Source organism: Pteropus vampyrus, unplaced genomic scaffold, assembly GCF_000151845.1.
Source record: "Pteropus vampyrus isolate Shadow unplaced genomic scaffold, Pvam_2.0 Scaffold462, whole genome shotgun sequence".
NCBI lineage: Eukaryota > Metazoa > Chordata > Mammalia > Chiroptera > Pteropodidae > Pteropus > Pteropus vampyrus.
In genome coordinates, this window is record NW_011889243.1 from 1,962,564 (window position 1) to 1,989,641 (window position 27,078).

Consider the following 27,078-nt stretch of genomic DNA (forward strand, 5'->3'; position numbering starts at 1 on the left):
GTTCTTTTTTTTTTTGTCATTTTGTTCTAGGTTAGCTGACTCCTTTCAGTATTTCCTGTAGTGCAGGCCTCGTAGTGGAGAATTCTCTCAATTTTTGTATGTCTGGAAAGGTCTTTATTTCTCCTTCATATCTAAAGGAGAGCTTAGCTGGATATATTATTCTAGGCTGGTACTTCCTTTCACTTAATGTTAAAATATTTGGTTCCATTACTTTCTGGCTTATAAGGTTTGCACTGAGAAGTCTGATGATAATTTAATGAATTTTCTTTTTTAAGTTAACCGTTTTCTTCTTTTGAGCTGCCCTGAGAATTCTGTCTTTGTCGTTGATTTTTGATAATTTTAATACAATGTGCCTTGGTGAAGACCTTTTTGGATTGAGATAATTGGATGTCCTGTTGACTTCTTGAATATCAAGCTCCTGCTTATTCCTTAGATTTGGGGAATTCTCATCAACTCTTTGTCTGAAAATGCTTTCTAGTCCCTGCTCCTTTTACTCACCTTCAATAATGCCCATTTTTTTATATTTCCTCTCCTGATGGTGTCAACTCGTTCTTGTATTTCTTTTTATTATTTTTCATTCTTCTGTTTCTCTGTTCTTCCTTCCAATTTATCTCTAGAATTCTGTCTTTGATATCACTGATCCTTTCCTCCATTTGGTCAACTCTATTTCCCAAGCTTACTATTTCATTTTTCAACTCTTACAGTGTATGTGTGTGTGTTTGTTTGTTTGTTTTTTTATCTCCAGAATATCTATTCTGTTCTTTTTGAAGGTTTCAGTCTCCTTGCTAAAGAACTCATTCTGCTCATCTAGTTTTTTCGCTTTCTGAAATTGTGGATATGACTCTTTTTGGAACTCACCGAGTTTTTTCAGAAGTATCATTCTGAATTCTCTGTCATTTAAGTTGCATATTTCTATGTCTGTAAGCTTATTTTCTCTTTCTTTCTTACATGCCTTGTCACCTTGGAGATTTTTCTCTTTCTTAGATGCCTGGTCACCTTGGTCGTTCATGGTGTTTAATGGACTGTTTCTCTGCCTAGGCATTAATGGAGGTGTTTTTTGCTTTTTTCCCCAGAAGATTTATATATAATGGTCTCTCTTCAGCCTGATGCAAAGAAGGCGCTTTTCTTTTGGTTTCCAGTAGGTGGTGTCTAAGCCTCTTGTATCCCTGCTTTATATAATGCCATAATAATGCCTTTTTTTTTTTCCTTGTAGATGTTTAATCACACTCACTTACCTCAGTCTCACTCCCTGTCAGTTTTAGCAACATTTTGAGTAATGTTTGCTTAGATTCTTTTGGGGCTCCGGGGTGTTGGGTCTCGGAAGGTATGGGGGGACGCGCTTTCTGGGTTTGGTTTTGGGAGCTGTGGTTCAGCCTCAGTTTTGCAACCGCGGCGGGTAAAAATCAAATGTTATTTTTCTGCCTTCCTGCTTCTCTGTTTTCTGCCCTGATGACTGGGCCCTGCCACCAGCCACATGGAGCTCACAGGCAGGACTGTTCAGTAACTCGCCACATCTTCTCTCCTCCCCCTCCTCCTACAGGGAACTCCAGCAGCTGTGATTGGCAACTTCTTTATTTCTCCTAGTCCACTGCCCGACACCTGGGGTTCTGACCTGTGTTAGTTCTTATGCACAGATACCACGCTCAGATGTGGTGGTGTGCAGTTTGGGTGTTTTTTGTTGAGTTTTAGATATTCAGCTTATTGTTGTTTCAAGGGGAGAGATCTGGGAACGTCTCTCACTCCACCATGTTTCTCCAAATCCCACCACCAAAGGATTTTAAGCACTGAATAGTGACAGTGTGAAAAGTGACTTGGAAAGGGAGATATCTGAGGCTGGAAGACTTATATTTAGGTGGCTAAGGCAGTTTTTTTTCCCAGCTCCCAGGCCCACAGTTAAATTTGTGGCATGAATAATTGTTTACTCTGGGTCACATACTTTGCCAGGTGCTTAATAAACAATTTTTTTCTCTGAAGCATATACTTTTTTTCATTCATGAATTATCTTAATTATCTCATTTTTGGGTATTGGGAAGATTCACTCTGCTGAGTTTGAGTGTTAACTGTCCCAAGAATATTGTACATGTTATGTTTTCATAGTACACCCCACTGATTTTTTTAAGGAGCTTGTCAGTTTGGTTTTATGGAAAGATTTCTGTTTTGAGAGTTATAAGCTATATTATTTGGAGTTCTGCCTCCCTGTATGAAAAAATGTGTTTGGCTGATCTTTAACGTCACATATTTTCATGAAAACTTATTAATGTTATTAATTTATTATTCAAAGTGGAAAGAGGGGTTGTGTGTGTCAGAGAATGGAGATCGAGCTGGTTTAGTGAAAGTTTAAACATTCTGAGCAACCTTGGTCATATCCAGGCCTGGCACGGCCTTTCGGAAACAGCTATCTAAGACATTTTTATACCCTAATTTCTAGGACCTTGGTATTACCTCCTAGATTTCTCTCTCTCTTTCTTTCTCTCTTTCTTTCTCTCTTTGTCTCTTTCTGTCTTTCTTTCTCTCTCTCTTTTTTTTTCTTTCTTTCTCTCTCTCTCTCTCTTTCTCTCTCCTTTCCCTTCCTTCCTTCCTTCCTTCCTTCCCTCCCCTCCCTCCCTCCCTCCCTGCCTCCCTCCCTAGTTTCCTTCATGGGACATTTATTTATTTGTTATTGTTTAAAAAGAGTTTTTTCTCATCCCCCCCACCCTACTCCTCTTTGGCAACCATTAGCTTATTCTCTATGTAGGTCTGCTTCTCTTTCATTTATTCATTTATTTATTTTTATTCCACATATATATGAGATCATATGGTATTTGTCTTTCTCTCTAAGGCAGTTGTTTAAATAAGAAAATGAGGACTTTGAACTAAGCTGGTGAATGTGCGTTTGACAAGTAGAAGGCAGGGAAAAAAGGCATTGAAGTGGAGTTCTGGCATCAGACACTTAAAAGGGACTCAGTCTCAGCTTAACCTGGTCAGATTTGAGATATATACTGGAGGTAGAGCTAGCAAGAGTTAAGCAGATGCATTGGATTAGAGGAGAGAGGGTGGAGAGTGTGGAAAATAAAATTACTGCTAGTTTTTGAATGAGCAAGTTTTTGGATGGTGGACCATTTACTGAGATGGGAAGACTTTGCAAGTGGAGAGATTAGATGTCACTAGTTTCGTTTTGTGAGATGTTAAGTGTAGATGTGTTTTAGATATCCAAGTGGAGATGTTAAGAAGGCAGTCATATAAAGGAGGCTGGAGTTCATAAAGAGAGATATGGATTGGAGGTAAAATTTGAGAGTGATAGAATATATATTAGATGGTACCCAAAGCCATGGTATGAGATAAAAACACTTAGGGAAAGAGAATGGATAAAGAGGGTGGGGGAGTGAAAAGGGATATTCTTAGTCACCCCAACTTTGAGAGATGTATTAGAGAAGAAGCCAGGGCGGGGGTGAGGGGGGTGGGGGCGAGGAACAGATTGAGAAGGAGCTGGCCAATGAAGTAGGGAGAAAATCAGAAAAAGTGAGGTGAAATATGATTCACGTGGACTGTGGGCCACTCTTGAAGAAGCATTTTACAATAACTTTGTGTCATAATGGTAGTCTTAAAGTAAATTTCTGTTTCTGTTCAAATTTCACAGTATATAATTGCAGAGGTGCTTAGAAGAGAAAGTGAATGTATACAAGTATGTAAGAAGACATTGATCATTTAGTCTTAGTATTGATAGGTTAATGGTCAGAGGAAATGAGTATAACAATTGTTCTATAACCAGTTTAGCTTTTAACACATTAAATGAACAGATATTGCATTGTACTTGCAAGCATTATAATTTTTCAGCTAAAGTACTACTTAAATATTTATTCCATTTATTTCTAGCAGTTTGAATCTATTTGTGTATTTTAATTTCCATATTTTGCCCACATCTTAAAATAAATTATACTTGGATTTTTTTTTTTTTTACTACAAGAAAATTCTGAATTTCAGTTTAATTTGGGCATTTTCTCAAACCGAAGATGCCATCTTTTATTACCTTAGTCATACCTAATTATGCAATTGCAAATCATTCTCTGTAAAACTTTGTCTTTAGTTTTAGCTGCCCCTTTTTGCTTGAGAAGCCATGACAGTTTTTCTTTATTAGATTAAATTTGCATCTGCCTTGGAAGACTTGACGAAAAGTGAACTGAGTAGGCTAAACTATTAGAGATTCTTTTTTATTGAAACTCACTTACACATAGCTTTTTACACACTTTATTTCTGGGCTTCACTGAAATGTTATGAAATGCGTGGGGCCTATTAGAATTTTTCATCTTACCAAATTTATATTACAAGAAATGTTAGAATGATTTCCCCCCAAATCTATATAATTTAATAATGAATTGGAAGGGATGTTTTTCCAAGTGCCTTAATTAGTCGTATATTTACTCTAATTATTAGATGCTTTTGGACAGGTGCCTGGGGATTACTATGTATATGCTTTTTCTGACAGCTTAAGTTAATAACCAAATATATGACCAACACTGGGCTGGGCTATACGAATATAAACAAAGTATAAAAGTTCCAGATGTTAATATTCCTTTTAGATATTTGTATTTTGACCCTAAATTTGCCTTTTACTTCTTAATACCAGTACTGCATCTTGTAAACCAAATTATACTTCTTGCTGTTTTGTAAATATATTTGACACTGTTCTTTCTGTGTCTTTGCTATGTAGTGTCCTCTTCTGTCTTGTTTCCGATGCTGAATAATCTTTCCTCTCAATAAGGCTCATCTCAAATGCTATCGCTGACATGATGTTTTTCGAGAAACCGTCTTCATTCAATAAGTACCCTATAGTGGCACTTATGTTTTGCCCTATTTTAAATATTAGTATATTTTATATTCTCCACTTGCTTGAAATTACTCTTCTTGTTTTACTGATCTTTGTATATAGCATGTCTGTATAGTATATATAATAGTTATATAGTATTTGTTGCTATATAGTAGTTACAAAATAGTATTTATTGAATTAAAGTTCAAAAACAGCTAAAGAAAAACAATGTGACAGAAATGGTCTGTAATCAAATACCTCTAATCATGAGAGGAGTGGTCAATGTTGAATTACAGGAGAGGATAGGACTCAATCTGAGCCTCATACCTGAACACCCCAAAGTCAAACCAGTCAGAGTAGGTGCTATGAGAATGATAAATTCTGTTTTAAAATGGCAGTTTTCTTAAAGTGTATAAAATATCAGACTTGCTAGTTTGTTTGTTTTTTTTTTCCTGGTTATAATAGAATTAACACCTTTCATTTTGTGAATGGTATAGCAGTTTTACACAGTGACTATACTGGAAACAAAATCATATCTAGTTGAGAAAATCCTCTTACACATTCTTAGAGTAAGGATGTCTCTGTAGGTTGTGAAAGATGGTAAATCCTGATGAAGTGACTTGCCCAGTATTCCTTTTAAATGTATTTGGGACTCTGGAGATTGTTTTCATTCTTAGAGACCTAGCAGCTGATATCTGTTGAGTACTTCAGACTCTCTCAGAATGGTTTTCTAAGGGACTGCCTGGTTCAGAATGAAGAATTAGGTTCTGAAATGCTGCTGGAATGAGAATCACTGGAGTAGCCTGATTATAAAAGGCTGAGCTTTCTAGGGCCAGTACATCCTAAGTCATAGAGAAGCAACATGTATAGTGACAGAATCAGGTCTCCTCAAGGAGAATAAAACTGGTTTTGACCATCAAATGAAGGACCTAAAACCAGGACCATCTTATTCTTTGGTGCTTATTCATAGCAGAAAACATTTTGAAGATGGTTGTATCTAAAGTATTTAAATTTCATTTCTACAAATTATAAGATCCTGGAGGTTAAGCCCAGAGCTCTTTTAAATTATTGTTTTTTGTTAATTTATAAGATTTTGTTCTCTGTCTAATCTAAAATATGTGCTATATTAAGATATTAGAGCAATATTTCTCTACTTCTGTCCATCTTTTCCATTTTTTAGATTATTAGAAGAAAATGATCAATCTGTTCCTTCTATAGTAAGTGAGCCTCTATATCACCTACACTACTCTAACCTCCTATTTGCTTAGCGATATCATACTGATTTAAGGATTTCTACAAAATATATTATTTGAAAGGTAAATTTGCTGAAAAACAAGTATTACAAAATGACAAAGAAATTAATTTTAGATTGCTGTTTTTATCCCCAGTCTAGTAATAACTACAACTACTTTGATGTACATCAGAAGCACCTGAACTACTTTTTAAAAATAAAGATGTTCAGGTGCCATTTCAGACTGGCTGGTTTAGGATCTATGGGTACTTAACCCATGCATCTGTATTTTGAAAAAGATTCCAGATGATTGTGACAAGGACTAAAGGTTGAGAACTATTGCAGTATAGTAAAGTTAAGAGAAGCATAGACTGTAGAATTAGACAAGTCTAAGTCCAGAGTCCAGAGTCCAGATCTGCCACATTCAAGGTGTCTGAACCCAGACCTAGGCATATGACCAAATTAATCTATCTCTCTGAACTTCAATATCTTTGTCTATAAAATAGAAATGGTAATATTTTATAAGGTAATTGGGAGGTTTAAAGTAGTTCATAGATGAAAAGTACTTGACATACAGTTAGTGATAGCTAGTGTTATTAATCTAGTAGCGTGGAGTTACCCTCATTTTTCATCTTAAGATGAGTGAGGTTTTTCTCATAGTAGTTCTTTTCTGCATCCAAAAGAATATTTACGCAGAATTTCCTCCAGCTATCTTTTAATTAGATTTTCTTTGGGCTTTGAACTTTCTTCTAAGTTTGCATTTGGACTGCTTGGAAAATAGTGGTAGAGAAAGTAGTTGGCATCTTAGTTTTCAGTTTCCTAGCATCATTTGGAGTAGCTAATTATTTCTGGTTCCAGTTTCAGAGTTATTTATATATTGTCTTATTTTAAGAATAGGTATATTGGTATATTATGAACTTGTGACACAAACTTGTTAGTTGCAAAATCATAAAACAGTGGATTTTTGTCAATGAAAGAACATATGGATGCCTAAGTCTTTATACTGACAGCTCCATCATATGTTTGTATTGTTAATCTCTAGATTTGTAAATGATAGTATTTTAGATTTCTTTTGAAACATCTTAGGTCAATTTAATTGACAATGCAGTGATGAAAAACTATAAGAGAAAGGAGAAGAGGAAAGACGCTGTTCAGTTTCTGGTTATTATGGTCTATCCTATCTAACATTACTTATATATCCTTTTATTTTCAGTTGTGGCAAACTTGACAGAATTAAAAAGAAGTATTGATTTCTCTTTTTTTTTTTCCTTAGTTAAGGATTGATCATATAGAGCATAATGCTAGCTCGAATATTTAATATACATAAACTTTGCCTAACATTTAACAAGGCTACAAATAGCTGTTTTCTCTCAGGAAATGTACATTAACAGTGCCTTCTCAGTGAGGGGGCGCCCCCTTTATTTACTTTGTTGGTTTCATCATATATAGAAAACAAGTATATTAAATGTTTTAAATTTAAACATTGCAAGTGCTGGAGGTTACATAATGTCATGCTTGATGTAGCCTTTCTACTTTTTTTATTTCTAGAATTGCCTTTAACACATCAGGAGCTTTTTCCTTTAAGCCTAGTTATTTGATTCGGAAAGGGGCGGGGGGCGGGGGCGGGCGGTAAGCCGCTGTTCAGATTGTACCGCTGCATATTTTTGGACCAGAACACAATATAGGAAAATTTAATACCACAACTGTTTACAGACAGAGAAACGTAGAAACTACAGCAGATGAGGATATGAATAGAGAAAAATTATTTTAACCACCTTATACATTCAGAAATCTTTAACTCTGAGCAATTGGAATCTTGGCATTATAGTTCACCTGAACTACCATTCTAGTGTAACACCAGTAAATGAAACATAGTAAGTTTCTACCATAGTAAGTTTCTACTATGTATCGGCTCTGTGTGAACTTACAAAGGAAGTAGACTGTCTCAGAGAATAATGGCGTTGGGGAAATATCCAGAGACCCATAAATGAATTTGCAAGGTAACATTCACATATAGCATAATGTTTGATAGCATAAACTTTAGAACTAGATTGCTTCTCAACTCCTCTACTAACTATATGACCTTGGGCAAATTGCCTCAAAGTGCTTCAGTTTTCTCATCTTTAACAGAGATAATAATTAAAGTGTGGAGGGTTTTGAAACCCAAGCTAAGAAATTTGAGTTTGATATGCTGAGAAATAAGGAGTCCTGTAATTTTTGAACAGACATATTACATGATGAACTTAATTGAGGAACATTATTTTAGTGGCTATATGTTGATAGAGTGGGAGGGCCTAGAGGCAAAGACACCAGCTAGGAGACTACCAGGACAATCTAAATGTGAAAGATGCAACTGTAGAAGTTGAAATAGACGGGCAAGACCAAAAATCACTGTGGAGGAAAAAAAAAATCATCCAGATTTCATAATGAAGTAAACATATTTTTAAATACTCCTCCCCCAACAAATGACATAATTCAGCAAAATCTTAGAAAATGCTGGTGTAGCAGCTCAGTGGAAATCTCTTGTAAGTGCTGTCAGAAATTATAAACTCTGGGGGATCCAGCTGTTAATGTGTGCATTCACTTACAGCTCCTTTACTCCTTTATACACTAGAGCACAACAGGAAATATTGGCTTATCTCTGTAGGAAGTATCTCTATTGGAGATGCTTACTGAATGCCTTTGTTTAGAACTAATTGACCTTTCTAAAACAACATTTTTTAGAGCTTACTCAAATTAGTCAGACTGCAACCATCTGATAAGTCAGATCAGTCCTTTTAAAAGCACAGTCAACAGTCATGTTGAAGGAGAAAAGCAAAATCTGTATGATTAATAAAATTTTATAATATGAACATTGAATTGTATCACTAATCCTTTGCTGTGGTATTAGGTAGATGACATCAATTTTTTTCAGTACTTTTTATTGTAGACTACAAGAATATTAGATTTATAAGATTATAAAGTAGAAGAATCTAGAATTAGAAACCAGATAATGTCTCAGTATTTTGGTCTGAATTTATTATCCTTTGGGTAGAGAGATTTTTAAAATTAAAGTAGAAGAAATATATACTACCGATTTTTTAAAGCTTTTTGGGGATTTTGATTCAGATTTTTTTTTATGAGTGATAAAGAATAACCTTGACTCCCCCAAACAAACAGACAAACAAACAAATAAATAAATAAATAAGAAAAGGACTAAAATCAATTTGAAAGAATTTCTTTAATATATACCCACAGGGATAGATTTAGACTTGTAAGCATTCTTTATTGTTCCCCATGAGTACTTTGTAAACCTAACATATATATAATACATAAATTTTTTAAAAATCTCTCAAATGAGGCTCTTTTCCTTTTAAAATTAACTCATTATCATCTGGACAGATACTTTGAAGAGATTGTTTTAAACTGTCTTGCACAGCCGCTGTTTTCAGTGAGGAGAGGGATCCATCAGTAATTATAATTAAAATCATTGCTTCTCAAGCTTACTTGAGCATGCTAATCTTTTTACAACCAGATTGATTCATCTGGTGTGGAGCAAGTTCTAATATTCTGCAGTTCTAACAGGCTGATACCAATGCTGCTGGTTAGCGGACCGCAATCTGAGTAACAAAAGTCTTAACTTATTACCTATAGCTCCTGTGTTTGCCTTTTTTTGCCTATTAGCTGTTTACCCTTTATTTTGCAACTTTAAACTATTGTGAAATGCTTATTTATTCTATGACAAAACTGCAAAGGAAGACATGCCTCTTTATTAGTGGAAACTCCATGCTTTGTCTAGGACCATTGCGGTGTGTCCCAGAGGAGTCTTTCATTGTCTCTGCTTGCAGGAAAGTTAAAGCACTGAGATCAATTGACTAAGATATCTTTCCGTTTATAATTATGGTTATATGGAAGTAGCATGGATTTGGGAGTAGGACCTGGACTGTGTGATTTTGGTCAGGTTACTTAATTTCTTTGACTCTCAATTCATTATTCTGTGAAATGAAAATACTTAGCTGTATAAGGTCTTTGGTATAGTTAGTGATAAGCAATAATGTATATGGTATAGTGTGCCTACCATATAGGCATTAGTAATCAACGATAAGCATCACAGTCAATGGGATGAAACAAGCATTAAAAATGATTTAATTTTCTTAACATCAGGGATTTCATTAGCAATGTAGCCAAAAGGAGAAAGAAGTTTATGGATTGCTTTCTATAAAAGAAAAAAAGTTAAAATTATGTTTAAAATATTTTTATTTTTGTTTTGCATCATATTTTCTATAAAAATTATTCATTTAATTTCTTTGGGAGACTTGGAGTCGAATCACTTTCCTGAATGACCATTAGAATCTCTGTGATTCAGAAAAGATATTAAATTTTAGATTCTCAACTTTATTTTGAATAAGTCAAATAATTCCATTCTCTTCTGACTTTACCTGAATTTTTAAGGTCAAGACATTCCTAAAGATAGTGACATTCTCAAGGACTCTTTTGTGCCCTTTTTCTCATTGTAGTACAGAGGAGAATCATCAAGAACAACACAGCTGATACTTTGAGGAGCATGGTATAAAATTGGCATTGCCTGCTAAGCCTGGAAAAGCCAACACTTGTTCAGTTACTAATCTTTTCAGGCAGAGTTTGGATTTGGCCCAGAACTACTACAGCTTACTTTAAAAGTATTATTTGCTTCCAAAATTCCTCATAAAATCTAGTGCATTCTGAAATACAAGCATATTACATTAGCTGACTTCCTTATTTGGGTCATAAAATATATGCCCCATTAAGTGTTTCATAACAGAGATTCTTTCTAACAGCACATATATTCCAGGGTAACCTATTTGCTACATTATATAATTGGTAACTCTAGCTTATAGGGTATTCATCTGTAAGAACACATTCTCTTAGTATCCTCGCTATTGTTTGTCTGACTTCAAAGCTAATTGAAATCAGTCAGCTTATGTTTCTTAATATCTACATTTATAACCAACCATCTGGCCATTCACAAATGATGAAGACATTTATATAAAATCTGGTTAATGCATTAACCTTTAACATCTAGAGAATAAATCTTGCCTAGGACACACATAGTCTCGGTCTGCAATAGAGGGCAGTCATTTGGGTCCCCAAATTCATAATGATTTGATGTCATCCCTCCCAGGTGACTAACCATGTGATAGATGTTCAAAATGATCTCTGCCAGACTCATTCAGAACTGCAGTGACAGAGCAGAAGGTTTGTGTATAATTATCAGGGCTAGAATATTTAAAGTAGATTGCATATGGGTAAAGGACACATGACTGTTTTTATAGTAACCTAATGTAATTATTTTCTAATTATGAAAGTAATAAATGTTAAATGAAATATGCTCATAGTAAATTTTGAATATATACCTTTTCATTTAACATTTTATTTATTAGTCTTTCAGTCTTTTGTAGTAAAAGAGAGAGTAATTGATCTCAAACATATCAATATTAAATTAAGGCAAAACAGAAAAAGAAAGATTAGAGGGGAAGTGAATAAAGCCCCAAAGATCTGTTAGATGGTATTTAATAATTGACTTCTCATCAGAAACCATTGAGGACAGAAGAGAGTATAATATTTTTTAAGTGCTGAAAGAAAATAAACTTGGAATTCTATACCCACGAAAAATATTGTTTAAGAATGAAGGCTATACTTACTGTGGTAATTATTTTGCAATATATACAAATATCAAATCATTACATTGTGCATCTAAGGCTACTATAGTGTTATGTCAATTATACTTCAATTAAAAGAATGAAGGCAAAGTACATATTTAGATAAAAGAAAGCAAAGACAATTTGCTACTTAGGGACTTGCACTACAAGAAATGCTAAAGGAAGTTCTTCAGGTTGAAGATAAGTAATTCTAGAGGGAAACTTGAATATTCAGTAAGGAATAAAGAACATCAGACATTTTAAATATATGGGCAAACATAAAAGATTTCTTTTTCTTGCCTTTTTCCTCTTCTTTATAGACTATATAACCATCGAAAACTAAAATTACAACATCGTCTTATGGGGCTCATGATGTGTATTTGGGGACGTATAGACCTATATGATGGCAAACACTTTCTGTTTTATGTGAAATAGTCCATTATTAACTTTAAGTGAACTGTGAAAACTTAAGGATATATATTGTAATCCCTAGGGACAATTATTATAAAAATAACGAAAAATATAATAGCTAAAAATCCAACAGGAAAATTAAACTGGAATTCAACAGGAACACATAACAAACATAAATATGTATATATGCAATAATAGTACTTTAAATTACATGAAGCAAAAATTGACAGAATATAGGCCAGACTAGATAATTTCACAGTCATAGTTGATTTTAATATCATCCTTTCTTCAACTGATGGAACTAGACAACATGAAAAATTCTGCAAACACATTGAATATCTACTGCCTAACTTTAATTGTTATTCTTAGGACATTATACCAAACAGTGGCAGAATGGACATTTTTTTCAAGTGCACGTGGTATGTTTACCAAAATAAACTATAATCTGTGCCAAAAAACAAGTCTTATATTTAGAAAAATTGAAACCATACTGTGTTATCTAACGACAACGAAATTGAAATCAGTAACAATGAGATTATCAGAAAAACACTTCTAAATGAGCATTGGGTCAAAGAAGAAATCACAGGAGAAATTTGAAAATATTTTAAATTGATAATGAAGATATCACATACTGAAATTTGTGGTACCTAGAGGGAAATGTAGTACCTAGAAGGAAATGCCTATATTACACAAGAAGAAATGTTTTAAGTAGATGATCTAATCGACAAGGTGATGCTAAAATTTTATAAATTTATAAAATTCATACTGAAACACAATGGGACATGAGCCAAAATGATGTTGCAAAATAAGAATGAAGTTGGAAGACTTACTCTATTTGATTTCAACACTTATAGCCCACAGTAATCAAGACAGTGTGGTACAATGTAAAGAGAAACAAATAGATCAATGGAAAAGGCAGTCTGATACAAACAAAGGAATAGATCAGTGGAAGAGAATAGAGAGTGCAGAAATAACTCCACACATATTTGATAAATTGACTTTTTAAAAGTGCCAATGTAATTCAATGGAAAAGAGACAGTCTTTTCAACAAATAGTGTCTAAACAAGTGGACATCTATATGGGCTAAAATGAACCTTAACCTTTACCTCAAATTACACATGAAGTTTTATTTAAAAAAATCCACCTAAATTTAAAAGTTAAAGCTATTAAACTTCTAGAAGAAACCATAGGAGAAAATCTTTGTAACTTTAATTTATCCTGTTCTCTGGATTCCACATATAAGTGAAATTATATGGCATTTGTCTTTGTCTATCTGACTTACTCTACTCAGCACAATACCCTTTAGGTCTATCCATGTTGTTGCAGATGGCAAGATTTCATTCTTTTCTATGGCTTGAGTAATATTCCATTGTATATATGTATCACCTCTTCTTTATTCATCCATTGATGGACACCCAGGTTACTTCCATATCTGGGCTATTGTAAATAATGTTGCAGTGAACATATGGATTCATGTGTCCTTCCAAAGTAGTGTTTTAGGTTCCTTTGGGCAAATACCTAGAAGTGGGACTTCTGTGTCCTTCTTTTGTCTTTTGTATAGCTTTTGTTTTAAAGTCCAATATGTCTGGTATAAATATTACTACCCTAGCTTTTTTGTTTGTTTCATTAAATATTCATGTTATTTCATAAAATATTTTTTTCTCATCCCTTTACTTTCAGTCTGTGTGTGTCTTTCAGTCTAAAGTGAGTCTCTTGTAAGGCAGCAGGTCTTGTTTTCCTATTCATTCAGTCACCTTATCTTTTGATTGGAACATTTAATCCATTTACATTTAAAGTAATTGTTGATAGATATGTAGTTACTGCCATTTTATTATTCATGTTTTTTTCTTTTTTCTTTTTCTGATAGAAGTCCCTCCAACATTTCCTGTATACTGGCTTGGTGATGATAAACTCTTTTAGCTAATTTTCTTGTTTGGGAAGCTCTTTATCTGTCCTTCAATTCTAAATGATAGCTTTGCTGGGTAGAGTAATTTTGGTTGTAGGTATTTGCTTTTCATCACTTTGAATACTTCATGCCAGTGCCTCCTGGTCTGAAACGTTTCTGTCGAGAAACCAACTGAAAGTCTTATGGGAGCTCCCTTGTAGGTAGCTAACTGTTTTTCTCTTGCTACTTTTCAGATTTTCTCTTTGTCTTTAACCTTGGCATTTTAATTATGATGTGTCTTGGTGTGGGCCTCTTTGGATTCAACTTGTTTGGGACTCTATGTGCTTCTTGGGCTTGTACGTCTGTTTCCCACCAGGTTAGGGAAATTTTCTGTCATTATTTCTTCAACTAGGTTTTCAATTCCTTGCTCTCTCTTCTCCTTCTGGTACCCCTGTGATGTGAATGTCAATATGCTTGATGTTGTCCCAGAGGCCCCTTAAACCATCTTTATTTGGATTCTTTTTTCTTTTTGCTGTTTTTATTGGGTGTTTTCTGCTACCTTATTTTCTAAGTCGCTGATTTGCTCTTCTGCTTCATCTAATCTGTTATTGATTCCCTCTAATATTGTCTTCATTTTAGTTATTGCATTCTTCATCTGACTGGTTCTCTTTTATGTTTCCTATTTACATTTTTATGTTCTCTATCTCTTTGTTAAAGTTGTCACTGAGTTCATCTACTCTTCCTCTAGGTTCATTGAGCATCTTTATAACCAATGTTTTGAACTCTGCATCTGATAGGTTGCTTGTCTCCATTTTGTTTAGTTGCTTTTCTGGAACCTTGTTCTGTTCTTTATTTGGAACATGTTTCTTTGTCTCTTCATTTTGGCTACCTTCCTGTGTTTGTTTCTATATATTAGATAGGGCTCCTATATCTCCCTGTCTTGGTAGAGTAGCCTTATGTAGTAGGTATCCTACAGGGCTCAGTGGCACAGTCTTCCCTGGTCACCAGAGCTGGAAGCTCCAGATTTGTCCCTTGTATGGGTTGTGTGTTCCCTTCTCTTTTAGTTGAGCCTTGGTTGCTGTTTGCTTGTCAATGGGAAGGATTGACCCTCAGGCTGATTGGTTGTGAGGACTGGCTGTTGAGGGGCTGAATCAATGGGGCAAGAGTCACTTTAGCAGAGCTTTGGTGCCTGCCCAGTCCATTTTTTGGGTGTATCATCCTCTGATGAGGCGCCAGGTGATGGCTCTAGTTATGTAAGAAGCTGGCTGCTGGGTGTGCCGGCTCCAGGGCCTCCTAGGAGGGGCCATGCCTTAGGCTAAGTTTATCTGAGCCTATGCCCTGCCTGGGGCCACCTTGCAAGAGTCACCAAGCACTTTGCATGGCCACCAACTGTACTGGGATTTGAGGTACCTCAAGAGGTCAAGCCACAAACCGAGCCAAGCAGCCCTTTGTGCTAGGCTTGGGGCTGCTCAGCAAGAGGTACGGAGCACACTGAAGCCAGATGCTGCTTATTTGGGTTTTTCAGACCTTTGAGAGAGGTTACAAAAGTTTGCAGCATGAGCCACGACAGGCCATTTGTATGGAAAAGTCACTGGAAGTGACTTTGTTGGTCCTGTAAGTTGGGTCAGATTTGGTCTCAGGGAATCTCCAGGGCTGGATGACCAGTGTTAGCCAGGTTGATGGAGACTCAGACATGGCAGCTGCCTTAGTATTCATGCCAGTCGGCAGTGGAGGGGTGGTGCTCAGTGAAGAGAAAATGGATTCCACCAGCACTTCCATGTGGGAGAAAGCTGCCCTTCCAGCCATGGCCCTGCGTCAGATAACTCAGTTCCTCCCAGTATGTCCTCATTGCCTTTTGAACTGCTGCCCCACTGCTGGAGCTCAGAGTGAGTGAATCTGTTAGTGAATAAGTTCACCTAGGGCCCCTTATGAGGAATTCCTGTTACTCCAGCATTCCTCTGTCTCACTCAGCCACAATCTCCATTGGTTTTCACAGCCAGAAATTGTGAGAACTTCTCTTCCTGGCACTGGAACCCTGGGCTGGGGACGCTGGTGTGCAGCCGGGACCCCTCGCTCCTTCAGAACTGAGATACCCCTCCCAATTTTCAATCACCATACACCAGTGTGGGACCAGCTTGTTCCATGTCTCCACCCTTCCTATCAGTCTCAAAATAGCTCTTTCTTTTTATCCCCATTTGTAGGACTTGTGGTGTTCAGCTAGATTTCAAGTGACTATCAATAATGGCTATTCTGTTGTTTAGTTGTAATTTCTATGTGATTGTGACATAAGACAAGCACAGGATTTACTTAACTGCTATCATGACTGGAAGTCCTGTTTCTGCTTTGTTCATTTATTTTGTTCTTTAGATTCCAAATATAAGTAAGATTATATGGTATTTGTCTTTCCCTGATAAGCAATTCGATTTTAAATGGACAAATAATTTAAACAGGCACTTCACAGTAGATATATGAATGGTCAATAAGCCCAGGAAGAGATGCTCAGCATCACCTGTTATCTGACAAATGCAAGTTAAAAAATAAGAGACAAATAATGCCAAGTGTTGATGAGCTTGTAGAACAACTAGAATTCTTGGACACTGACAGTGAGCATGCAAATTTGTATATTGACTTCAAAAAACAATATGGCGGTACCATATAAAGTTAAATATACATTCACCATTCGACCTAGCAATTCCACTTAAAGATATTAACCCAAGCAAAATGAAAACACATGCCCACCCAGAAATGTGTCCAGATGTTCATAACAGCATTATTCCTAATAACTAAAGACTGGTGCTTGACAAATTATAGTATATCTAGTCCATGGAATCCTACCAACAGTATAAAGGAACAAAATAGTATTGCACAGAACAACATGGGTGAATCTCAAAAACATGCTAAGTGTGAGAAGTCAAACATAAACACTATATACTGTATGATTCTATTTATATGATATTTGAGTAAGAGAATATTCTCTATCTTCATTGTTGTAGTGGGTACCCAATTATATACAGTTAACAAATATTATCCCACTGTATACGAAATTGGTGGATTTTCTTATTGTAAACAGTAAAAAAAGGAAAAATAAATAAATCCTATACATCTTTTTTGCCTACCTTTATGCCACCTATTTATCAAACCTTTCTTTATTCTTTCTGTTGGAAACAATGTTTCATTTCTCTGAACTCCCAGAACTCTTTATCTGGAAATCTTGGTGTGCTCCTTAATCATTTTCTATGTTTTGTCATTTTATTTGTATATTTCAACTCCCGTACTAGATTAATTTCTTTGGAGGCAGAGACCATTTCTAATTTTATCTTGGATCCCCAAAGTTGATTTTGTGTATCTTGTTATTTATTTCCTTTTCTCAAAACAGTGAATATGACATCATTCCATTTAATGCAGAGTTCCAGTTAACTGGATTTCAGTCTTTTCTGACTGCAAATGTACTGCTTTGAAAATACATTCAGCATAAGCAATTGTGATCTCTTACGATTTCCTTTATCTAACAAAAGAATTACCTCCCCTACCCCAGATTCCAAGCTTATTTGTTCCTTTAAAAAGTTTTCTCAATCCTGATAAGTGGAAAAAAAAGATTTTTGTTAATGCTAAACTCTAGGAGATATTACATGGATTCTTATGTAAATGACGTTGAGTATAATAAACAACTCAGATAACTCAGTCTGGGATTTTGCAAAAGAGCTAGAAACGTTCTCTGATTAGATGTTTTTCATATCACTTTTATAAAAAGTCAGGTGCATAACATTTAAATCTGAATTCATTGATGACCTTTTCACAGGACTTTTGCGATAACGTTGTCCTGGTTTGTTTCTTGTAGATGATGTACATACAAGTATAGAGTTTAGTGAAGGAAACATATAACTAAAATATCCTTTATTTGGCCTCTGTCAAATAGTAGCAAGCAGATTTTTAGACTAAACTAAATTTAATCAATTTTTATCATATCATTTTATGATATGACTGCATTCTGTATTATTGAGTCCAGGGGAGATCCATGTACTTTAGGTGACAGAATTGTATAAGTGATAAAAAATTGACATTTATTTTTAAAAATTGAAGAGACTGATTTATCTTTTTGCCCAAATTTAGGGATATTCCACTTCCCCGTGAAAAGTGCTAAAGGTAAGGCCGAGTTTTAAATTTCTTAAAAGGATCTTTGAATCCAAAGTATTTGAACGCATAGTCAGCTTAGACTCACAGTTCTGTACCAAAGATACAAAAGATTATTGATCTGAAGATGTTATAAAAGGCAGGAGAAGTAATAAGAAAAGAATCTTATAGACTAAAAAGCCTCATGGCTCTAATGGTATAACCTTGGAGGGATGCCCACTTTTCTTGAGTCTATTTCTTAAGCTATGAAAATGGAAATGAGAATTCTTTCTTCATAAGTTTATTTTGAAAATTTAGTGGTTACATAGTTTAGTTCCTTTCCCCATACTAGATCATAAGAAAATATGGATGTAAGTTTTATAAAAGCTATATAATCCCACTGGATTAGGAACTCAATAAATATTAATGAATAAATGCTTTATGAAGCATATATATAGTGTTTCACATTACTTTTAATAATCAGTTTTTAATATAAGTTATCAAATATGTTTACAGCAGTCTGTATTGAATAATGATTACAGCAATAGTAAGTCATTATTTTGCTTGGCATGTGTATGCTGAGATGAGTAATTTTGCTATTATTAAATCAACAGCATTTAGTCAAAAGTGAACTTACCCCCCTGGCGTCTCTTAGTGGATCCTCAAAACCTGGACTGCACAGAATTTCATCCATATTTAATGGTAAAAGCCATAGTATTTCTTTATTTGTATAACCTTCTTAAGATTTTGCTGAAAGGTCATATTTAAAAGGTATTATTTTTAAACATTTTATAAGATAAATTAAGTTTCTGTGCCTTGGGAAGCAGAATACTATAGCACAAGAGCAAGCAAGCCTTTCTGTATAAGTGCCAGATCACAAACATGTTAGGCTTTGCAGGCCAGATAGCACAAAAGCAGCTGTAACAATATGTAATTGATGGGTATGCCTATGTTCCACTAAAACTTTATTAAAACAGATGGCAGACCAGATTTGACCCACAGGCCATAGTTTGCTAATCCCTATTGTAACAAAATAGCATAGATTGAAGGTAGAAAACCCAGAGGTAATCCATCTCTGACGTGAACTGGCTGAATATTGGTAACAAACCAAATTAGGTAACTTTACTGTAATTATTTTTCTTTATTAGTAAAATAAAGAGGTGGGATATAGTGATCTGTCTTCTTATCTTAAATTTTATCATCTTTGGTCATCAAAATTTTCTAGTATAAAAAGCACCTTTTCCTAAAGGATAAAGACATAACCTAAGGATAAACAATGCAGAGTCTTGATTTTATACTGTTTATATAAACTGGGTTTAAAACAAATTACATACATATCGCTTCTTCCTTTTTGGAATTTTGACCTTATAGTCTTATGACCCATTTCCGTCTTCAAAACCAACAGTGGCTGCTCAAGCCTTTCTCATATCACATCACTCAGATTCTGACCCTCTTACTTTATTCTTTTACTTTTAAGGACCCTTGTTATTACATTGGAATCACTCAGATAATCTTGGATAATCTCCTATTCTCAAAATCTTTTGCGGGGGACAAATTATGCTCAGAAACTAAGTTTGTCTTCTCCAGCAATTTATTTGATACAGGTTCACTGGGAATTTCATAGTATAGAGGTTAGTGTTTCTTAATAAGCTAATAAAGAAATAGCATACTTTAAAGCAACCATAGATTAATTACATGATTGTTCCAGACAAGGTGAGATGAAAAGAATAAAGTTCAAATTAAGCTCAAGGTGAACTTTTTAGGAGTTGGTACTTGGGAGAGATGGCTTAACCAACCTCGAGCCGACTTCCAGCTGTCAGGGCTGAAACCAAAGTCCCTTGTGGCTAGGGAATGATGGCTCCAGGTGTTGGGCAAGATGTTCTCCTTCTGGGGGCCCCTGTACAGCTTTCACCACAACTCATAAAAAAGCTGCCTTTACCACAGAGAGCTAATGCATCAAAGGTCTTCGGAGAGCTATTTTAGGTCAGCAAAGAGTTGCACTGCCCAGACTGAAACTCTCAAATAGGTCCTCACAAGCTCTCGGTATTTACAGTCTAAATGTCCCCTTGGCATAGTTGCTTCTCTATGTGTTCTTATGGATAAGTTCCCAGTGGGGCCTCTCAGCAGCTGAGCTACTGCGTGCTTGTCAATGACAACAGATGAAATGATGACATCCTGACACAACTTACTTCATTCTTACATCAAAACAACTTCGAAAAACAGAGTTTCGTTTGTCTTTGCCATAGGCAAGTGGATTAAGGTAACTTAAATCACAAACATTCAAGTCATGTCAAATTAGTATATAAGATCCTAATTTAATCAAATCTGTAAAGCCCCTTTTGCTATATAAGGTAACATTTTCACAGGTTCTAGGGATTAGGATATGGACATCTTTGTGGGGCCATTATTTTATCCTATCTCATAGGAAGGAGGACTAATTACTTCCACCCCATTGGACAGATAATGGATCCTGAAGCAGAAAGAGTCTGTGACTTTGCCAGAATTTTATAACTAATTAGCCTGGGGATGGGGTGGGAGGGATCTTTTAAGTCCCAATACAGAAAACTTTCTACTGGATCATACTTTCATAACATTTTTATTAGTATTAGGCATTTGATGCTAATATAGGTAAATTGCTTTTATGTCTCCAGATAATCAAACTTGAATTCAGCCCAAATTAGACTTGATTCAATGCCCTTGCCATCTGTCAGCTTGTTTGATAGTTTCTAGCAAAAAAAAAAAAAAAAAAGCATCTTTTCCTGAAGGATAGAGAAATAAGCTAAGGATAAAATGGATGCAGAGTTTTGACTTTAATCAGATACTTTGAGAATCTCTTTTGCTAGTGTTTAGACTCAAAGTCTGAGGGTCTATGGCAATCTTGAACTTTCTATATCATCTCTTATATATCATGATTTTTAAATTTTACATTAAAAAGATAAAAGATTATCTTAGATTTTTTTTTAGATCTGGTTTCAATTTGTTTTCTTTATAGAACTTTTTTCAACACTTATATCCTGTCTTTATGTCAGTGAATAAATAGTTGAATCTGTACTGTAAGTTTAGTTGCAGTCTAGATACTTAGCTCTTTCTTTATTTCAAAAATAGCAATAGAAAGAAGATAGTCCTTCAAAAATGAATTTTAACAAAAAGAACTCTATGGAACATATGTTTTTTATGAGTTCATGATCTTTATTTTTAAAAAATTTTAAAGCATTTTATTTTATTATTAGTTTCAAGTATACAATACATTATTTAGACATTTATGTAGTTTATGAAACAATAGCCATTACATTACTGCTGACTGTATTCCCTATGCCACACTCCCATCCCCGTGACCATCTCTTAACTACTGATTTGTACTTCTTAAGCCCTTCAACCCTTTTCCCAGCCCCGCAACCTCCCTCCCCTCTAGCAGTCACCAGATTGTCCTCTCTGTATTTGTGAGTCTGTTTTTGATTAGTTTGTAGAACCTTTGTTTTATAGCTGCTATACAAAGTGGTAATGGAGATGGTAAAGGACATGTATTATTTAATAATTGCTCATGACTTTTTTTTTTTGGCCATTCAGTTTTTCATTAATAGTTTCTCACAGTTACGTTTCTGTCTTACTAAAATCATTAGATTATTTTTATACATTTAATACATTAGACTTTAACTGTTTCATAATTCATCATTTGGGTTTGTTTTATTTGGTTTCTATTATTCTAAACAGCAGTTTGATTTTTGAGTCATTTTCCTAGCTTTTTTCCTCAGGTAGGAAGGACAGTGTTTTTCCTCTAAACTACATTGCCTAGAATTCATAGATCTTCCAGTTCATATAAGCAATTAAATGAAGAAAAATGAAAGGAAGAATGAATGCTGTAGTTAACAATTATTAATAATGTTCACCCTGAGAAGAAGCTACTGGCCTGGCCAATGTAAGTCCCATGGAAAAAATACTGAAAATGGGATTATTATTTTCCTAAGAGCATCTGGTGGCACTAGCCAAGGGAATGACCAAGTACAGAATGGAATGGGATGTGCTGAGATCAGAAACTTAGAGAAGTGTTTCAACCCAGCAAAGAGGGCATGTGGTGATTATCAAGAAATATAGAAACTGCATGATTTAATAGAATTGAGTGAGACTTTGAAGTGAGTTCAGACTGAGTTCATATCTTAGCTTACTACTTAAAAGCTATATGGTGTTGGACAAGTAACTTAATCTCTTTAGTCCTCACTTCCTCTTTTATTAAAATGATAATTGCTGCCCCTCAAGGTTATCATATGAATTAAAGATAAGACATATGTCCTAGTGGTAATAATAGTAGTAGTCATCCTAGTAGTCATCGTAGTCCAGTAAATAGGAGCCAGAAAGATAGCAGATGCATAGCAGAGTTTGCTTAACATTAGATTTTTCTCACCAACTCTGTAGAAAATCTTAGGGGGAAGAACTTTACTCAGAGCCATATCCCTTATTTCAGAATAGCACAGATCCGTTTTCAGCCCAACTTGGTCCCAGGCCTGAACTGAGCCTGGAGCTGAGGAGGAACACTGTGAGAGTCCTGGAAGGAAAACTGAAAACATAACTGGAAAATGAAAACATAGTACTCTTTGTTAGAAATCCTCCATCATCCCTGCACATTCTCTTCTAGCACCCATGGCACTGCCTTGGTACTCCCTGATATGGATCCCTGTTAAAAGAAAGACTCCCTTCTGCCTGGTCAATCAGTCAAGCAATACTCTTTTGGAAAACAAAATTTTGTTTAAAATTTTTAAATCCAAAAACAAAAAATACATATACCTTCTTGTATAAACTCAAATTATTTTACTGTTACACTAATTTAGCTGTGGAAGTTTTCAGTGCTTATAGCTAACCATTAATTAAATCTTTTTAAGCATTAGAGAGATGTGTACTCTTGATTTTCTTTTAATTTATAGGCTTTATTTTATAGGGCAGTTTTAGGTTCATAGCAAAATTGAGTGGAAAGTGTGGAGAGTTCCCATATACCTGTTCTTCACACACATATACACAGCCTCCCCTACCATCAAAATCCCACACGAATGTGGTAGTACATTTGTTAACAATCAGTGAACCAATATTTTCACATCATTATCAAACAAAGTCCAATGTTTACGTTAGGATTTATTCTTGGTGGTGTACATTCTATGAGTTTTGACATATGCATAATGTCATGTCTCCACCATTATACCATTATACAGAATAATTTCATTGCCCTACAATTCTCTGTGCTCCACTTATTCATTATCTCCCTTCTACCAAGCCCCTGGCAACCACTAATATTTTTACTACAATTGGAATCACATAGTATGTAGCATTTTCAGATTGGCTTCTTTCATTTAGTAATGTGCATTTAAGGTTCTTCTATATCTTCCTGGCTTGATAGCTCATATTTTTTTGTTACTGACTAATACTCCATTTTATGGTTGTACCATTTTATCCATGTATACTATATAATATATATATATATATATATATATATATATATATATAAATATAAATATATATATTTCTAGTTGTTCCAGTGTTAGTTGTGGAAAAGACTATCTTTTCTTCATTGAATTACCTTTGCTCCTTTGTCAAAGATCAGTTGACTGTATTTGTAAAGATCTGTTTCTGAGCTCTCTGTTCTGTTCCACGGATCTATTTATTCTTTCTCCAATACCACACTCTTGATTATTATAGCTTTGTAGTTAGTCTTATAAATGAGTTGTGTCAGTTCTTTGACTTTCTTCTTCAAAATTGTGTTGGCTCTTCTGGGTGGGGCTATTGATTTTAATTTGATAGACTATGAAGTTACAAGAGTAACTTCATCATGGTGCTCTACTTTAGCTACCTGTCTGAGGAACAGTATAAATTATTTCTTCATATACTATTTCCCAGACTTTTATCACACCTATATTTTGTATGTATTCTAAAACCCACTACTCAAATAATGGTCTGTGGCCCCAGACCTACTGAATCAAAATTTGTGTTTTTACAGATACACAGGTACTTTGTAAGCACATTAAAGTTTAAGAAGCCCTACTCTAAAATCAAGTTTTATCTAAATGAATATAGCGTAGTAGCTTCACTTTTTACAATTTGAAAGTCCCTCACAATTTAAAAACTGTGTTCAGGATCCTGGAAGGTTTTTGCTTCATTTATTTTGAGAGTTTGCTCGTTTTGGACCTGCCAGTCACTTAGAAGACAAGAGATAAATGGCAGGGGGCACGGGGAGGGGACGACCAGCATACTCAATATAAACTTTAATGTTAGCAAGTAATTCTTGATGCTTGAAAGATCTTCCAATAGGATCAAATGATTTTGATCCTATTCTGCTTGTCATTGAAATGGTGAATTTCTTGGTTTTTTTTTTTGTACTTTTCCTGCTAACCAACTTTAGAGAGTTATAACATGTAGAATCATACTTTGCAGTAACTCCCCTCTGGGGTAAAATATATTATCTTTGCCATAACAAATGTTATTAATTTTAAGAAGCACAGGATTTGGAGTCAGATGGGCTTGGTTCTAATATTTATTAACTGCACTGTTATCTAATTTTGTAACCTTGAACCTTAATTTCCTCATCTGTAAATTGGAGATGATACATACCTTATAAGGTTATGAGAATTAGATGAGGTGTTATTATATAAAGTTTCCAGCATATTGACTTTAATACCTCAACAAATGTGAATTTATTTTTTCCCCAACCCCAAAATTAGAGTTAAATTTTTTCACGTACTCACTGTGATGTGATTTCTTTTTAATAATCAACTGTATAGATGTTAACAGATGTTTAGCATTTCTTCTCAGATTTATATGGCCTAAGCTAAATGTGTCAAGTTTAGTTTAAGCAGTTCAAGATTACTGTTAATGATTTCAGGGATTAGATTCTTAAAAAGAGGTTTCACTACTGTCTTTTCAACATTAAGACCTATTTTTTAATCTCAGATTTTATTGTATAAATTGATAACCTTTTATGTGTTAATACTGTTTCCCCATTTTCTGATACCATCTTTTGTTCATGAAGAAGTAATCAATTCTGCCTCCCTTTCATCAGTCAAGGGTCTTTCTAGTGTTGAAAATACTACATAGAGTCTAGCATATTCTAAATACTGTCTTTTCATCATTTTTGGTATATCATCTAGAAAAAACTACTCCAGAGTCTGTTTTTATATTAATATATTCATGACTCCTTTCCAAGGAATTCCAGGCACCTTAGATGTAGCTTGCTGTGCAGTCAGAGGCAGAAATGACTAATTCAGAGTTGTATCTTAGAGAGAGAAACAGAAGTATTATCCCCACCCACTGTGTTCGATATCATACTTAGACCACACTGGCTCCCTTTGTGCATCTTACTTACCTGCTTTCTGTCAAACTTGATATTTATTTTAGACTCTAATATTGTTCCAAATCAAGCTAAGGTTTAATATTAATGCAATCTCCTAGAGCTACCTGTAAAGTAAAAACAGATGCTATGACCTTTTTCATGTAGTTTCACATTAAGCTATTCACATCCTCTATGTTAAAGAAGCATCGTGTTTTCTTTTTGTCTAGATTTGTGGGGTACTAGCAAACTGTGTTCTTAATAATTTAACAATAAATTGTTTTTCAGAATTGTGCAAAAATTTTCTTAGTGTGCTTATGTTAGTATAAATCATTGCTTTCTCTCCAGTTAGGGTTCCAGTTTTTCTAACATGGTTTCTTTTAAGTGTTTAGGCTAGGAATTGTGGTTGGTTTTGATATCTTCTCTTCCTGAATTTTGCCTTATCTCAGAACATGGACTGTTAGAAGAACTTGTCTGTCTGTGTGCTGAACACTCTACCAAAATATTCTCTTAAGGGGAGAAGAAAGGTAGAACCAAAATTTGAAAGTTAATAGTAATCTCCCTAAAATTATTAAACCAAAATAATAGACATTTTCAAAAAATTTTTGAATCATTGCACAGAAACTCTGATGAAAACGTTATTATTTTTGACTTTTAATTTTGTCCAAATTAATTAAATTCTCCTTGAATAATTAATTCTCTCTCTCTTTTATTTTTAGGCAGGAGCCTAGGGAAGGTAATCAAATTTAAATGACCTTTGCCATTAGGGGAGGCTGTAACTACAGGTTTTGTTGTTTCTACTATTGATTTGCCCTCCCCTAAGAATTCTTTTGGGTAATATTATGATTTTAAGCAATAACCATCACCATACATCATAAACATATTTCTTGAAATACTGTCTTCTAGGCTTATTTTGGAAGGGAATTATATTGTCTTTAATTTTAAAGGTATACTCAAAAATCACATTTTCTACATAATCTCTAAATTCTCCAAAAATAATTATATATAATTATATATATAACAGAATATAATTATATTCTGTTAGTTTTCCCTCAAGTTGATTTTTTAATGAGCAAACAAAAATTTTCCCTACCATTTTTTAGTTATCTCGGGGAGGGAACTAACATTTGTCAGTGTCTACTGTGTACCAGATAATGTTTATGTCTCACAACACCTCTTTCTTCTCCAAAGTCCAGGTTTTGTCTTATGCATTGTTGCTTCCTTACCTGATCAGCCACTCAGTTTTCAGTTCCATCAACAAATCAGAAACCTGTTTTTCTCAGTAAATCTAGAGAGATTTGGGAGATTAGAATATAGTTGAAATTGTGATGATCCAAGATACATGAGTGGTGCGTATGAAGAGCTAAGAAACCATATAGTTTCTAGGATTTCTTTATCTTTCAAAAAATGTACCTAGTAGTATTTTGAGACCCAGCAATAGAGTATACCTTTCTCCCCAGTGCTAACAATATTTCAAGAAAACCAGAGCATGGCAACTTGTCATTTGCACTGTTTTATTCTCTGACATAGCTAGCAATGCTATGGCTTTCAGTGCCTGACAGACAAAATTGGGCAGGAAGGAAGTTGGATCATTTGATCTGTTCTTCACCTGTTTGTACATTTAACAAATGACCTTAATGTGCTTATAAAATCTTCTCTTTAGTAGAAAAATGCAAACCTTATATATAGCTAGCT

The 27,078-nt window shown here is 34.7% G+C and overlaps 1 protein-coding gene across 14 annotated transcripts in view; it reads left to right on the forward strand.

The window, feature by feature from the left end:
* Positions 1-27,078, forward strand: part of PEAK1 (pseudopodium enriched atypical kinase 1) — a 259,266-nt gene that overhangs the window by 152,989 nt on the left and 79,199 nt on the right. Inside the window, exon 1 of one of the 14 annotated variants that reach the window (XM_011382135.2) lies at positions 18,692-18,779. The exons of the other annotated variants lie outside the window; for them this stretch is intronic. The gene's annotated coding sequence lies outside the window, so the exon portion shown is untranslated. Of the gene's footprint in view, positions 1-18,691; positions 18,780-27,078 lie in introns of those variants that run through there. 14 annotated transcript variants of the gene reach the window in all.